The sequence below is a fragment of the Equus asinus genome, chromosome 4, assembly GCF_041296235.1.
Source record: "Equus asinus isolate D_3611 breed Donkey chromosome 4, EquAss-T2T_v2, whole genome shotgun sequence".
NCBI classification, from domain to species: domain Eukaryota; kingdom Metazoa; phylum Chordata; class Mammalia; order Perissodactyla; family Equidae; genus Equus; species Equus asinus.
The window spans coordinates 43,109,886-43,126,581 of record NC_091793.1 but is presented as its reverse complement, the minus strand read 5'-3'; the positions used below and the strand labels follow the sequence as shown (position 1 = coordinate 43,126,581).

Below are 16,696 nucleotides of genomic sequence, written 5' to 3'. Positions count from 1 at the left end.
GGGATGCGTCAGGAAGGGTTCCAGTATTTCCAGAAAGCATGGTCGAACCTGATGGAGTTTTCACCCAGCCAGGACTCAGTGAAGCAAAAAGGTGTGGCGGACATGCGCAGACAGCGTAACCTCTTAGGTCTCAGAGTCAGACTCCTGAGCTATTCTAGTCCAGGAAGAAAAGGAAATGGATATGTGTGCTTGGTTTGTTTGTTTGTTTTGGCGGGCTGGTGGGCGTGTGAGGGTTGACCATATGCTCTCCTCGCCTCACAGATGACCCTTTCAGTCAAAGGCCGTCATGACGTGCCTCAGAAAAGGAGGCTGCCAGCATAAGAGGGGCCGTTCAGAGCTTAACTCTGATGCTAGGCTTTCTGGGTTCAAATCCACCTCTCCGCTTACTAGTTCTGTGCCTTTAGACGCATGACAACCTCTCTGGGTCACAGTTTTCATATTTGTAATGGAGGGATAAAAATGATATCTACAGTGCGCATTGTTGTGAGACTAACGTGCCCCTACGAGGCTGCAGAGCACCCAGGACAGTGGCTGGCGCATAGTGAAGTACTTGTTAGTGGCGGCTGCTATTTTATCCTCCAGTATGTGATGCTTCAAGCTGCTGTGGCACCACTGATAGAGCAGAGACAAAGAATGTTCAGTGAATTAAGATATTAAGCATTTTTGACCCACTGGTTTACAGTCAGACTAAGCTAAAAGACCCTAGACTTATGTCATATTTAAATGGCTGTATCAGTTAGCTTTTGTTGCATACAAACCACCCCATACTCAGCAGCTTAAAACGACAGCCATTTTTATCACCCACGGGTCCCTGGGTCGGCTGAGGGAGTCCACTGGTCCAGGGTAGGCTCAGTCGGTTTGGGCTGGGCTCCCACAAGAGCCTGAGATCAGCTGGCAGGGCTGATGGGGCTGCCTGTTCTAAGATAGCCTCACTTAGATGTCTGGTGGTTGTCTGGCTGGGGTGTCAGGGGTGGCTTGGCCACGTGTTCCTCATCCTCTAGGAGGATAGCCTGGGCTTGTTCAGAGGATTCCCAGGGGAAGAACAGGAGGCTAGGCCCGGGTTCAGAAATGGCACCACCCCCACTTCCGCTGCATTCGATTGGTCAAAGCAGGTCACAGGAGGCTTCATTCAAGAGTGGACAGAGAGACTTCACTTCTCAGTGGGAGGAGGGGATGAGTGGCATTGCAAAGGGAGTTGGGTGCAGGTTGGCGTGGAGAATTTCAGCTGCTTCTACAATCTACCACCACGGCCATAAATCAGAGGTCACCTTGAGTGAGTACTTACCCTCTTGAGATTCTCATGGTAATCCACTCTTATGGTCATGGTCCTCGTTTGTCCAACGCTCACTGCATGTAAGGCACTGTATGCTCATCATCTCTTTTTAAAAGCTTTTTTTTTAATTTTTAAAATTATTTTATTGAGGTCATATTGATTTATAACATTGTGTAATTTCAGGTGTACATTATTATATATCAGTTTCTGTATAGACTGCATCTTGTTCACCCCCAATACTCTAGTTTTTATCCTTCACCATACATCATAGTATCCTTTTATAATCCTTTGTGTTTCTGTGGTATCTGTTGTAATTTCTCCTTTTTCATTTCTAATTTTATTTATTTGAGACTTGTCTCTGTTTTTCTTAGTGAGTCTGGCTAAGGCTTTGTCAATTTTGTTTATCTTCTCAAAGAACCAGCTCTTAGTTTCATTGATCCTCTCTATTGTTTAGTCTCTATTTCATTTATCAATAAATTAATTTATATTATTTCCCTCCTGTTGACTTTGGCCTTTCTTTGTTCTTCTTTTTCTAGTTCTGATAGGTGTACTTTAGGATTACTTATTTGAGAATTTTCTTGTTTGTTGAGGTAGGCTTGTATTGCTATAAATTTCCCTCTTAGTACTGCTTTCGATACATCACATAAGAGTCAGTATGTTGTGTTTTCATTTTCATTTATCTCCAGGTATTTTTTGATTTCTCCTTTGATTTCTCCATTGATCCAATGGCTGTTCACTAGCATGTTGTTTAGTCTCCACATATTTGTGACTTTCCCAGTATTTTTCTTACAGTTGATTTGATGTCTAGTTTCATAGTATTGTGGTCAGAAAAGATGCTTGATATGATTTCAGTCTTCTTAAATTTATTGAGGCCTGCCTTGTTTCCCAACATATGGTCTATGTTTGAGAATGTTCTATGTGCACTTGAGAAGTATGTGTATTCTGTTGTTTGGGGATGGAATGTTCTATAAATATCTATTAAGTCCACCTGGTCTACGGTTTCATTTAAGGCCACTGTTTCCATGTTGACTTTCTGTCTGGATGATCTAGCCATTGAGGTAAGTGGGCTGTTGATGTCTCCTACTATTATTCTGTTGCTGTCAATTTCTCCCTTTAGGGATGTTAATAGTTGCTTTATATACTTTGGTGCTCCTGTGTCAGGTGCATATATATTAATAAGTGTTATGTTGTCTTGGTGGAATGTTCCTTTTATCATTATTACTGCCCCTCTTTGTCTCTTATTATCTTTTTTATCTTGAAGTCTGCTTTGTCTGATATAAGTATGGCTACACTCACTTTCTTTTGCTTTCCATTTGCTCAGTGTATCATCCATTCCTTTACTCTGAACCTGTGTTTTTCTTTAGAGCTGAGATGTGTTTCCTGGAGGCAGCATATTGGTGGTTCTTGTTTTTTATTCCATCCAGCCACTCTTTGTCTATTGATTGGAGAATTCAATTCGTTTATATTTAGATTATTGATATATGAGGATTTAATCCTGCCATTTTATCTCTTGTTTTCCAGTTGTTCTATATTTCCATTGTTTCTTTTCCCTTGTATCTCTGACTGCCATTTCAGTTTGGTGGTTTTCTCTTTATTTGTGATTAGTGTCTCTGCTCTAATTTTTTGTTTAGTGGTTACTATGAGGTTTGTTTAAAAGATCTCATGGATAAGATAGTTCATTTTCTGATAGCCTATTTTCTCCATTGGCCTAGGCAGGTTCTATCCCTTTCTTCTTCCTCTTTTGAGTTATCATTTTCACAAATTATTCCTTTTTGTGTTGTGAGTTTGTGACTAAATTGAAGTGTTTATTTTTGATGCTTTCATTTCCTTTATCTTTTATGTTATAATTAAGTGTTTGCTAACATATTCTTATAGAAAGCTGCTATGTTCTGACTTTGTCTGTCTATTTATCTCCTTGCTCAAAGCTTTCTAAACATTTGCCTTTTTGTTTCAGATAGGAGGGCTCCCTTCATCATTTCTTAGAAAACACTATCTACTTCTTACGAGCCTATATTGTTAGAATATTTAACTCTCAATAAAGGAGCAAAATATTGCAGGGGGTACATTCCCAAGGTGATGTGTGTCTAGGTACAGCCTATTATTTATTAATTGGTTTTGGGGGCTTATTCATGTGCTTCTTATTGTAAGCCTGTACCATTTTATTGTTTCTTATTGTAAGACTGTACTTGTTGCCTTCTATAGGACTCAGTTACCACGGTGACAACTGGTTCCACTACATTCACATTCTCGCTCTATGTCTGACCCATTCATTTGCAAAACAGACTCAGAATTCTGTTTCGATCTATTGTGTTAGCTCTTTGGCCCTATAACTGCTGTGCACACACAAATTTGTTGTGTGAAAACCAAGCCCTTTGCAATGTAGGTTAGTAATTGATTTATTAAGAAAAAACCTGGCTATTGGCAGTGATGAATAAATGATATTAAATGCTCTGCCTATTGATATATTAAGTCTTTTGTGGAAAAAAAAATCCTGAAGCATCATCTTCTTTGCCAATGTTTGTTCCCTGTAGGCAGAGTGCTGAACAACCTAGCAGAGTCAGCATCTGAGGAGTACTTAAAAGAAAATCACACTTTGGAGTGTGCTTCTGGAATTTCTGGCTTATTGGACATCAACCCTTGTGATCAGGCTACCATGAAATACAACAAAGTTGTTCTGATGTGAAATATATTTTTTCTTGAAAAAATTTTTTTTCTGTACTAGCTATTACTGTTATGCTTAATATACTTAACCCACACTCATTAATCCACCTCCCACCTGATTGGGTTAAGAAAGGCTGAACTTTAGCATTTTCATCCTCTGGTTCAGTGTTTCTCAACCAGGGGTGATTTTTCCCCCCAGAGGACATTTGGCAATGTCTGGAGACATCTTTAGTTGTCACGACTGGAGGCATTGCTACTGGTAGAGGCCAGGGATGCTGCTAAACATTCTACAATGCACAGGACATGTCCCTGCAACCAAGAATTATCCAGCCCAAAGGTCAGTGGTCAGTGGTGCTGAGCTTGAGATCTGTGCTCTAGTGTCTTTATAGAGATGTCCACACATTTTCTTATAAATCACTTTGAAGGTTATAACTCTCTCATGTTATAAACAGCTCTTCTGTTTGGTATCTTCCAGGATAGATTTTTATATAAAATAAAGGATGTTTATGAGAACTGTTTTTGATAGCACAATGAAGGTAGCCAATATTTACCATGCCCAGTAAATAACACACTTGTGTTTTATTTTCAGATTAGCTGCTGGAAATACTTGTCTTGCCAAAATAAAATTTCAAGAACAGGGCTGGCCCAGTGGCATAGTAGTCAAGTTTGCACACACCACTTTGGCGGTCTGGGGTTCACTGGTTCGAATCCTGGGTGCAGACCTATGCACCACTTATCAAGCCATGCGGTGGCGGACATCCTACATATAGAGTAGAGGAAGATGGGCACAGATGTTAGCTCAGGGCCAGTCTTCCAAAAAAAAAATTTTCAAGAATGTTTAAGTATCAGAAGTTTTGATGAGAAGAACATCCAGTTTGGAGAAAATATGGAATTTTTAGCAGATTTACTGTTTTTTACACTAAAAGATAGTGAAAAGTTTTTATGAACTATTTCAAGTAGTGTGGCTCCTTTGCCAAAAAACACCAGTGGCGGGGAGGTCTGGGGCCACCCATCACTGTGTCTTACTTCTTTGGCTCCAGCCTTGTTCAGTACCCTGAGTGTCTCACCGTGCCTGAGAATTCTGTTCCAATCTGTTTGTCAGGACCTTGACTGTAATATATTCAAAGGGAGCTCTTAGCCCACAAACTGTGTCGAGGTTTTGGCAGGTAGGAAAATGCAAAGGAGGATGATGTCATTGTGAGTGTTTCCCAGCATCACTCACAGGCCTTGTGAGGAAGGGGTATTTACTTCAGGGCCCCTGTACTGTGTGTGTCTCCGGTTCCACACCCCACTGGTCTGTCTTCTGTAAGACCTCAGCCAGAGCCTGCAATGTCTCGGGCCATGCCTTCCTGCTACCTCTCCTCTCTCAGCAAGTCCTCTTGTTCTCTTGTGATGTGTGGGGCTTTCCTCAGCTCCTCACATAAGGCATTGTTAAAGCTGTTAAGAAAAATTATTCGTGACCCTTGCTAAAGAAAGGCAAGTGGACTTTATTCAGGCCTTTGTGGTAGTGCAGGGACAACTGCCCTGGATTTTTGCAGCTGGGGAGAGAGAGATTGGGCTCAATTCTGAATATAACAAGGAAAAGGGGGAAGTTAGTGGATGGAAAATGACTAAGAGGAAACATGAGGGGTAAGGTGGGGTGGGGAGTGGGGGGTGGGATATTGGCTAAATGGACCCAACAGGATTCTTGCTGAAGGCAGACCAGGGTGATCAGACACTGCCTGGGGGATGGTGGTGCATGAGGAACTTGATCAGATATTGAGGTGATCAGATATCAAGGGTGGGGGATTCCAGTTAACACTGACTTGGCGAGATTCTTGCTAAAGTTGGACTATGCAGAGATGAACAGAGAAGTCCAAATTTGAGGCCTAGTTGAAACATTGCTCAGAAGAGCCTGACCAAAGTTTGGTCAAGGAGAGACTCTCTCAGCATCTGTGTTTCAAAGAGGGTTGTAGGGATTACCCTCCGAAGCTGATCAGTGTTAGCATCTGCCAGGTCCGACCACATCTCTCGATAGGTTGGTGTGAGTGAAGGTTCTCTGTGAGTCCACAGAGAGACATATACACCCGCCCTTCCTTTGGCCTGGCTTACACTCTTTCGCAGCGCATTCGGCTGACTGAACGGCAAAGGACGCTCTAGGTTAAATTGTGAAGTTGTGCTTTTGTGGCTCCCCTCCCTGTTCCCTGTCTTGCCTTTCACTTTGAGTTTTCCTCTCTCCTTGGGATAATTTTCCTTTCCCCTCTCACCGAGAAGATGACGTCTTAACTGAGAAGATGACCTCTTCCAGCTTTTGCTCCAGGAAGGATGTGATGTTGGTGATCTCTAACACTTAAGTGCAAGTCAGTATTAACCTTTCTAAGAGTATTTGCCTTTAAAAGAGTAGCCCAAATAAAAGATTATCCAAGGGTAAAATTCCCAGTGCTATATGGTCGTGGTGAGATGGTGGGCTCTGGGGTCTGATTGCCTGGGTTCTAGCTTTGTTTCTGCCACTTAGTGAGAGCTTGGGCCCATGGTTAACATGTTGGTATCTCATTCATTTCCTCCTTGGTAAAAGAGATCCTATTTGTAAAGTGTTTAGCAGAATTTCTGGCACACACTAAAAGAGTTCAATAAATTGAGTTCTTAGTATTATTATTTTTCTCCCAGCAGGTAATTTTTGAGACACTTGATGCCACATAAGCCTCCTTTTGTTCCTCTTAAGACCGGCATTGTGAGCAAGAGCCCAGGACTTTCTTTAGAGAAGCCAAAAGCTTGACAGGGAACCATTGCCTTGCAAAAGAAGAATCTAAACACAGAGCATACTGACTGAGTCATCTCTACCACCTGGCTGCCCCACCCCAGATCTAGAGCAGGAGGGTGTGAATTACAGGCACCTCACCATACATGGATGCCTTCTTCCCAGGCCTCCTTGTCAATGGTCAACCTTCTGAAACAATGGAGAAGACTTTTTCCTTGTGAAGGTTGCCCTTAGGTGACCACATCTTTCCTAACATTGCTTAAGGCCAGGAGATATTTTGCTGTGCGCCTTGACTCACCTCTCAACCATGTGTAGATCCTTTGTCTTGGTAGCCAGAGTCAGCTCTCATGCCCTACAGGAATGATCCGTGGGATCCTGAGGGCCTTGTAGAATGGGGTGGGTAGGGCTGGATAAATGAAGTCAAAGTGCAAAGTTAAAAAAAACAGGACAGAGAAGAATGAGTAAACTGTCTTAAGAGGGACAGTGGTAACTTCACAGTAAAATAAATGTCATCTGCTCTTTCTCAACTTTGTATCCATTCATCAGCAGCCGCCCTTTCATCAGTGTCCTCTTCACGGTCAAGTTTCTTTACTTCCTCACTTCCCATTTACTGTCATTTGACTTCTACCTCCACCCAACTGCATTTTGTCCACCCTATGAAAGTCATCAGGAGCATCCTAAGTGTGCCCCTTTGCACGTTTTGGTCTCTTTGGCCCTCTCCTGCTCAAGTGTTTGACAGTATTGATGGCTCCCTTCCTGAAACAGTACTCTCCTGGTTTCTGAGATGCCCTCCGCTGTGGATATCTTCTCTGGTTATGCTTTCTTTCATGGGTTTCCTCTTTCTCTCCCTGACTCTTGTGGAAATAGTGGTATTCTCTTGGCTTCAGTGCTTGGACTCCATGCTTGTCTCGGTCTTAACCCCTCACCCTCAACTGTGCCGAGGTCTCCAGCCGTCCTTCCATAAGGTGATGGCTTCTCTTTTCTCCATCTCCTTCTCAGACCTCTAGCATCAGCTGCAGGTATGTGTATCCATCTGCCCATTGGATGTCTCCATCCGAGTTTTCCAAAGTATTTGGGCATTTCGGAGTCAACATTCTCGAGACTGAACACATCCACGCCCTCTCCCTCACAAAATGCTTCTTCTCCCATCTCACACAAGGCAGACCCCGTGGCATCATCTTAATGATATTTATGATCAGTCACTGTGTTAAGCACATTACATGGATTTTCTCATTTAATCCTCACAAGTCTGTTATGCTCATATTGAACACAAGAGAACTGAGGTTTACGAGATTAAGATGCTTGCCTAGTTTTTAAGTGATAGAGCCAGAATTGGTACCCAGGGTGTCTGAGTGCAGAGCCTCTGTGCCTAACCCCTGTGACCACTACTGGGCCTGCCTGACTTTAGAGCTCAGGCTCCTGACCACATCCTTCTACTGTATGTGAAGCTGTCCCCAACGTTCCCAGCACCAGCACCGTCACATTCACTGTGACGCCAAGCCTCTGCCGTCTCCTTTCCCATCCATGGCCACTGCATTAGCTCAGACCCTCGTCGTTCTTCCTCTGGACTAACTTCTCTCCCCACCTATAGCCTCACCTGCTTCAGATCATCCTTCACGCTTCTGCCCAGGTGACTTTTCTAAAATGCAAATCGGATCACATCGTTCTCTTAATGAAAACACTTCAATGTTGAAGCCCCAGACCCTTACGTTTGTACTCAACACGGTTCATGAATGGTCAGTCCTCTGTTTCACTCTCCAGTCTCTTCTCCTCCCTCGGGAAAGTCTCTGCAGGCCAGGATTAGTCTTACTCATCTTTGCATCAGCCCTGGCGCCAGCAGCATTTGGTGAACGTTTGTTGAATGAATGAATGCAATGCTTCTTCGATGCAAAACTTTAAATCTCTCTTTTCTAGATTCCAAAGGAAGTGAGGAATTGAATATTATAAACAGGTGGTAAAAATAAAGGAAAATCAGGCACTCTGGCCCACTGTTTGCTTGTCAGGAAGCAGCTGAGCATCAGCCTGGGCGCTACCTTGCGTAAGTTAGGTAATTGCTCTGATCTGTTTCTATTAGAGGCAGGTGACTTTCTCCCTTTGTTTTGCCTGCATCCTTTGCTTATTTAAAAAATGTCTTTATTTTTTTGAAGCAAGCAACTCCTGGTCCATATACTTTCAACTTTTTCTGCTGCTTATTTACCTTCTCGCATTAGGAGCACGTCTAAGTCTGTCCAGGCTGCCATAACAGAATACCATAGAATGGGTGGTCTAAACAGCAGAAATTGATTTCTCACGGTTCTGGAGGCTGGGAAGTCTATGATCAAGGGGCCAGCAGATTTGGTGTCTGGTTAGGTCCGCTTCCTGGCGAGGACTCGTTTCCTGGTTCACAGATGGTCATCTTCTCGCTGGGTCCTTACATGGCAGAAGGGGCCAGGGAGTTCCCTGAGGTCTCTTTCATAAGGGCTCGATGAGGGTTCCACCCTCATGACCTGATCACCTCCCAAAGGCCCCACCTCCTAAGACCATCACATCGGGGGTTAAGATTTCAACACCTGAAGTTTGGAGGGGCCACAACCATTCAGCCCATAAGAAGAAGATACGTTTTAGAAGTCTTTTCCACCCTGTTGCTCATTTTTCTGTGGGCTGAGCACCATGCCCAACCACGTCGTTCTCCTGTCCGTGGAGGTTCCCTCCTTTCTTCAAATTCTGTTTTAAGACACTGTTTCTGTGGGAGTAGCCTTTTCATACTTTCACCTGCAACACCAAAGGAACACATGACCAGAAATAAGACGGCCTTTCACGTGGGCCCTCCCTTGATTTTAGTTACAGAACTCAGTGCTCAGTTCCTCGGACCTGGCCCAGTGATTTGAAGGCACTTTCTGATTAAAGATACGAATTAAACACTTAAAATCAAATAAAAGTTAAAAACTTGGCCTTCTATCTTAATTGGAGGGGTTGAGTTGGGTCCATTCCATCCTCTTGCTGCTTGTTGCTTCTCTTATTACTGTCTTGCTCCCCTTCATGGGAGGAGTTCTGATTCTTTCACTGAAGTTTTCCCACCAAATGTTGATGTTTTTTCCTGTGGTTTGCAGTGAACGCTGTGTTTCTTATTCACTGGTAGCAGCTCTGTTAGGTGGAGTTTATTTACATTTTAAGGGCCATATCCCAGGGTCACTGTTGAAGAACTCCTCAGAGGCCCCAAGAGAGAAGGGTCCTGCTCTCCAGGCTCTGCTATTGCCAGGGATCAGCGTGGCTGGACCGTATCCTTTAGTGTCTCAGCGCTTATTTGGCCCAGTAGCCCCTTAGCTTGCTCTGCAAATAGTAGCCACTCATGGATTCTGTCATTTGCCTGCAGTGTTGCTGCCACACTCGGGAATCGAGGAGAAGGGAGAGTTGAACTGGAGGCTGCAAATCATGCTTGGATGGTAAGCTGGAGATGGGTCATAGCTAGAGGGTAGGGATGGGGATGAGGTGGGGATAGGCAGGGGAGTGAGTCCCACAGGGCAGAGCTTCTCAGCCTTTGTGCCTCCAAGGAGTGGGTTACTGGTGTGCCAGATAGAGACCTCTCAGCCCTTGCACGTCTTGGCAGAGGTGGAGCCCCCAGCCTGGCCATTTCCACCCTTGGGCATGTTGTTTATTTCTTCCAGGTGTTTATACAAAACATCTAATTTTCTATAAGTGCCACAACTAGAATTTTTTCTTTTTTTTGCTGAGGAAGATTTGCCCTGAGCTAACATCCATGCCAATCTTCCTCTATTTTTTAGCATGTGGGCTATTAGCACAGCATGGCCACTAACAGAGTGGTTTAGGTCTGAACCTGGGCCACCAAGCAAAGTGCATCAAACTTAACCACTAGGCCACCAGGGCTGGCCTTAGAAAAACTTTGCAGCACTGTCAGGGCCCCTGAGATCTCACTGCTACAAGTACACAATCTGTACTTCAACCTAAATGAGGTATTTTCACTGGGGTGATTTTGGCCCCCAGGACAAAAGTCTGGAGAAATTTTTGGTTGTCATGACTGGGGGTGGCGAGAGCTACTGTCATTTCTGGGTAGAGGCCTGGGAGGCTGCTAAACACAATGCCCAGGGCGGCCCCTCACAACCCAAAATTAGCCAGCCCCAAATTTCAACAGTGCCGAGGCTGAGAAACGCTGACCTACACCAACCACTGTCCCAGAGTGTGTGTTTGTCATCCATTTCACAGAAAATCATGATTGCTTTTAGCTTAGTCATTTGCTGAGGAGGAAAAAGGCTTAAAATATTTGATATCTGCAGGGAAAGAATATTTTCAGTCTATAGGTTTAGGAGCATGTGTGTGTGTACTTTTTTTCAGTAAAGTTTTCCAGGCTGAGAGCTTAAAAGATTTTGTTTACAAACAGAAAACGCAGATGCAAATCTAGAGAAAACTTGTGGAAAAGGAACTGGTGTATCTAATCTAGTTGCTTCTTATAAAATTCTGTTACCCATTTTGGTGTCTGGTCTGTGATGGAAGTATGATATATTCATTTGCTTCCATATAGGAAGGCATCTATAATAACAATTGTGGTGTTTTTGTGACTACTTAAATAAGTCTTTACAATACATTTCAATTTTGCAGTCAATTTTCAATGTGGTTATGATCAAGTATTTTTCTGTAAGGAACCACTTCTTGCCACTAATTTTATTGTTTTTATCTCCTGCTGTTGATTTTTTTTTTAAGATTTTATTTTTCCTTTTCCTCCCCAAAGCCCCCTGGTACATAGTTGTGTATTTTTAGTTGTGGATCCTTCTAGTTGTGGCATGTGGGACGCTGCCTCAGCGTGGCTTGATGAGCGGTGCCATGTCCGCGCCCAGGATCTGAACTGGCAAAACCCTGGGCTGCTGAAGTGGAGTGCGTGAACTTAACCGCTCGGCCATGGGGCCAGCCCCCCCTTTTTTTTTTTTTTTTCCTGCTGTTGATTGAAGTTGATTCATTTAACACAAGGCCGACTTCTGGTCCACAGGAAGATTGTAGATGGTTCAATTGTTGCTGTGGGATTCTCGTATTTTGTTTTAATCCATGGTGGTGAGAGTTGATCAGTATCGTCAGCACAGGAGGATGAGAGCGTTGGGAGGGAGGTGGATGGTTTATGAGACCTTTGAATCAGTTCTTCAATAGGCAAAGAATGTTTTTAGTTTTCCTCTATAGAGGAAAGAAAACTTTTCCTCAACCCTCTTAGAGTCCCTATGTGGGCCTGGAAATTAAACTGAAAGACAAAGAGATTTTATTACCCCCATTCCAGTGGACCCTGTAGACAGAAACTGGGAGGGTGACTTTGGCAAGACGTTTTACCTTCTTGGCTTTTGCAGAGGCCCAGGATCTCTTAACTGCAACTTCTGGACCAAGCAAGGTGTCCTAGTCAGCGGAACCCCATCTTTGTCACCAGAACTGTTGAGGAGAAAAAAAATTTTTTTCCCTATACCTTTCTAGGTTCTCCCACTGGGGCCCTGTAAAATTAGACTGACAAAAGACAGATTAACAAGACAAGAACAAATGGGAGTTTATTAGCATGTGCATCACGCTTACACATGGGTGCATTCAGCAATGAGTAACTCCAACGGGAGGTGAGAGCTTGGAGTCTGTATGCCTAACTTAGCGGGGGAATGTTGGAGGAAGGGCACTGACGGAAAAGCAAGTGCCTGCTGGGAAAACAAAATGAATAGCTGATGTGTAGTTTGTGACAGCGTCTGGGTGTGGTGCTGACTTCTTGTCTCCTGGAAGAAAAGATCTGAGTGGCTCCCGGGGAGGGCATCTATGACGCTTGGGTCCTTTGGGAGGCTCTGCTTTTAGGTACATAAGAGATTTCAGGAACTCGAAATAATTTCAGCTCAAAATAATTCTTATGTCGATGTGGCATATTTCGGGGTGGCGTATCCTGAGTCCCTTTGCCTACTTTTCATGGAAAATTTCTATGTAAATGTAAATGTGCCTGAGTGGACTCCAGAAAATAAGAAGTAATTCAGAGCCACATACACTTGAGACTCCTTACCTTTAGTCGTTTTGAAAGAAGTCTCAGGCCCTCTCTAGTAAAAGTGTGACCGAAAAGGAGGCGTCAAAGCAGTCCTCTTTAAAGACCATACTGCTTCTGTCTTTCGCTTCAGAAAGGCAATTGATTGTTAAGGGTGTTTTAGTGTTAATTACTTGTGTTATCGTAATTCATTCATCAAATGTTTACTGCACCTTAAAGCAGCAAAAACAGGGTTTTTTTTTCTTTTTGAGGAAGATTAGCCCTGAGCTAACATCTGCTGCCAATCCTCCTCCTTTCGCTGAGGAAGACTGGCCCTGAGCTAACATCTGTGTCCATCTTCCTCTACTTTCTATGTGGGACACCTACCACATCATGGCTTGCCAAGTGGTGCCATGTCCACATCTGGGATTGGAACCAGTGAACCCCGGGCCCCCAAAGAGGAATGCGCAAACTTAACCACTGCGCCACCAGGCAGGCCCCAGAACAGATTTTATTTAAGACTATAACTAGAGGAAAAGAGACCTCAGTACAGAACAAGGCTCAATTCTGAATACAGCATAGGCAAGTGGGAATTTATAGCCAAGGAGAAGGGCAGGGGTCAGTGGATGGAAAATTACCAAGAGGCAACATCAGAGGTAAGGGGGGATTCTGGCTACACTGGCCTAGCAGGCATCTTGCTGAAGGCAGACCAGGGTGATCAGACATTGCCTGGGGGATTGGCTAGATACCGAGAGTGATCAGATACTGAGGATGGCTGAACTGACTTAGCAGGATTCTTGCTAAAGTGGGACTATGAAGAGACGAACATGGGAGCCCGAAAGTGGCGCCTAGTTGAAAAAGAGCTCAGAGAGCCTGAGTAGAGTTTGGTCAATGAGAGAATCTTGGTCAGGTGACAATCTCTGTTTGAGTTCCTGGGGATCCAGCAATGAACAGGAAGATAGAGACCAATGCTGCCTTCATGAGCTCACGTTGAGGCAGATGGCTGTCAGACAACTAAATACAAAGCTGTTTAACTGCGATTGTGAAAAGTTCTACTATGGAGATTGTCGTTAGAGAACTAAATACACAATGGCTTAATTACAACTGTGGAAAGTTCTATCACGGCAAAATACAAGGACTAATGGGGACATTAATGTGTTGAGTGGAGGGAGATATGTTGGGGATGCTTCTTAGAAAGTGATACTGAAACTGCATCTGAAGGATGAGAGGTTGCTTGCTAAGCAAAGTGGTGGGCGAGGGAGGAAGAGTCATCTGGGCAGCAGGAACAGAATTTGCAAAGTGGGAAGGAGCTAAAAAGGCCAGTGTGGCTGGAATGCAGAGATCAACTTGGGGGAGAAGCTGCACAAAGAGGATGTCAGAGAGGTGTCAGGGCTGGTCACATGCCCCTAGGCCTGGTCAAGGATTTGGGATGTGTGAAAGATCAGAATTGGCCACCCCAAAATGTGTCTCTTTGGCTTGATTATTTTAAGGACAGAAGACTCAGAAAGAAACTCTGACCTTTCCCCTAACAACCTAAAAGAATTTAAGACAGAAGGCCTGTCCCAGGAAGGAGCTATCACCATGCTAACTATAGTATAATATGAACTAGGTGTGGTAGACAGGAAGGCACCTGGTGACACCCATTTTTATCAAGGTTAAATGGCCCAACAAGCATTTGTTTACTAAATGTTTCCTTTTCCATCTCCATGTGAATTGCCTTCCTCCCCTTTGAAGTCCCAAATCACTACCCTCAACATCCTCCTTTGTCCTTAACTGAAGATGGCATGTAAAGTGGTAGCTTCTGTCCTTTTGGCAAGTTACTCAGTTTTCCTGGGTTTCTCCCGTATATACATGTTATAAAGCTTTGTTTGATTTTCTCCTGTTATTCTGTCTCATGTGAGTTTAATTTGTAGACCAGCCAGAGGAACCTAGAGGGTAGAGGAATAGTTCTTCCTCCCCTGCAGATGTTACCATAAGAACAATTGAAAGCCAGTGCAAGGTTTTTGCAAAGCACGGGGAGTGTTGGGAACCTAGACTCATTTTTCCTCTAGCATAGTCATCACAAGAGATTTCTGACACAATATGCCAAAATAATATTCCAGAGTCATGAAGAGGCTCAAAGGATCCTTGTGTGGGTGTGTGTGTGTGTGTGTGATTAAGATTGGCCCTGAGCTAACATCTGTTGCCAATTACTCCTCTTTTTGCTTGAGAAAGATTGTTGCTGAGCTAACATCTGTGCCAATCTTCCTCTATTTGATGTGGAATGCCACCACAGTGTGGCTTGACGAGAAGCCCTAGGTCCCTGCCCGGGATCCGAACCTGCAAACCCTTGGCTGTCGAAGAGGAGTGTGGGAACTTCGCCACTATGCCACCGGGCTGACCCCTCAAGGGATCCTTTTTTGACACTTGTTTTCTATTTCTTTCCAATGTGAGTATTTTGACCTCTCAAACAGGCTGTGAACTCCGGTGGGGGGCGGGGGGGGGGGAGGGCAGGGGCCTTGTCATTTATTCTTTGTATCTTCAAAGCATCAGAAGTGGTGCTGGCTGGACGTAAGTGCTCCATCAAGGCAGGAAGGGTGAGGAGTAGATACACAGTTTCTTTCTGGGTATTTACACAATCCAACGGGGTATCCAACAGTAGTGATGGCTCTGCTCCAGGATAACAACATTGACAGAAACTAAAGAAGTTGTATTTCAGCCTATTGAAAACAGTAACCTTTAGTTGACTTTTCAGATTCGGGTTCAGATTACAGATTAACAATGCTAATTACTAGTTTGAAAGTCTTGGCACCTTCCTTCCTTTTTTATTTTTACATTTGATCAACATGGAGAATATAGTGTATCCTTTCAAGGGTATGAAAACAGTGGGCTTCCAGCAATGATAGTTCAGATTTTAATTATAGTGGTGACATTTTTATTCATGAGATTACAGTAAGTGTGTGTTAAAATGATAGATTTGTGAGAGGGTGATAAATCCTAAATTTTGTTTCTTCTCCTGATCACAGTTCCATGAGGTGCTTATTCAAAGATGAAATCTCTTTCTGTTTAATGTACCTTTTACAGCTCGTCTCCTTTCAACTTTGATCCAGTTTCAAGAACAAATCTTCACCTAATAAAACTATTAATTCCGGAGATTTAAGTACTAATCCTGACTACGAAAAGAGGGTTTTTCTGGTTTATGTTCCCTGCTACCTCTGACACAGAGTGATCTTATTGTTCTCTGTCAAGTGTTTTAAACCTGCTATTGAGAAACCATTTCAGTGGGAGAAAAAACCAGAAACGTTTCTTTTCATTTTCCATTCTATCAAGCTGAGTGTTCTGTGCTGAATTGTTTGGTTTGGATGAAGTATGTTACTTCCCTCTCCCTGGGATTCTTTTAAAAAAGAAACGCCAACCATCTCAGTCAAATTTAGAAGGAAGAAATTAAACAAAGGCTCCAGTGACTTGCAGTGGGGTGAGTCAGTCCCTTGCTCCTCATATGTTTTTATTTATTTTTTTTTCTTTTTTGAGGAAGATTAGCCTGAGCTAATTACTGTCAATCCTCCTCTTTTTTTTTTTTTTCCTGAGGAAGACTGGCCCTGAGCTAATATCCATGCCCATCTTCCTCTACTTTATATGTGGGATGCCTACCACAGCATGGCTTTTGCCAAGCGACGTGGTGTCTGCACCCGGGATCCGAATCAGCGATCCCTGGGCCACCAAGAAGCGGGAAGTGCGAACTTAACCGCTGCTCCACTGGGCTGGCCCCAACCTCATATGTTTTTAAAATGCTCAGCTCAGCCAGAGCCTCTTCTCCCCAGCAGTGGATCCCTCAATCCAAAAAGTCAGGTATAGACAACCTTTGCATTTTAATTTTAACTTAAACATACAAGCGTAATTTTTTCCCCCAAACTATTAAATTTAGAATCAAGGTCTTTTTTTTTAATGGATCTGCTGATTGGAATTAGATGTCATCTTGCTCAAAAGGCATTGCCCGCAATTTCTAGTTCCGTAGGGTGAGAACTTAGACAGTAGTGATGTAGTCTGCGCAGGATCCTTCTAGCTTGCTCCCTTTTTCCTCCCT

General features: G+C 43.6%; 1 long non-coding RNA gene across 1 annotated transcript in view; it reads left to right on the top strand.

Annotated features, from left to right (window-relative positions):
* LOC123276404 (uncharacterized) overlaps nt 1-16,696 on the top strand; it is a 67,347-nt gene that overhangs the window by 43,372 nt on the left and 7,279 nt on the right. The window contains exons 5-6 of the long non-coding RNA XR_011502669.1: nt 10,024-10,093; nt 14,909-15,061. This is a non-coding gene — a long non-coding RNA (uncharacterized lncRNA). The remainder of the gene's footprint in view (nt 1-10,023; nt 10,094-14,908; nt 15,062-16,696) is intronic.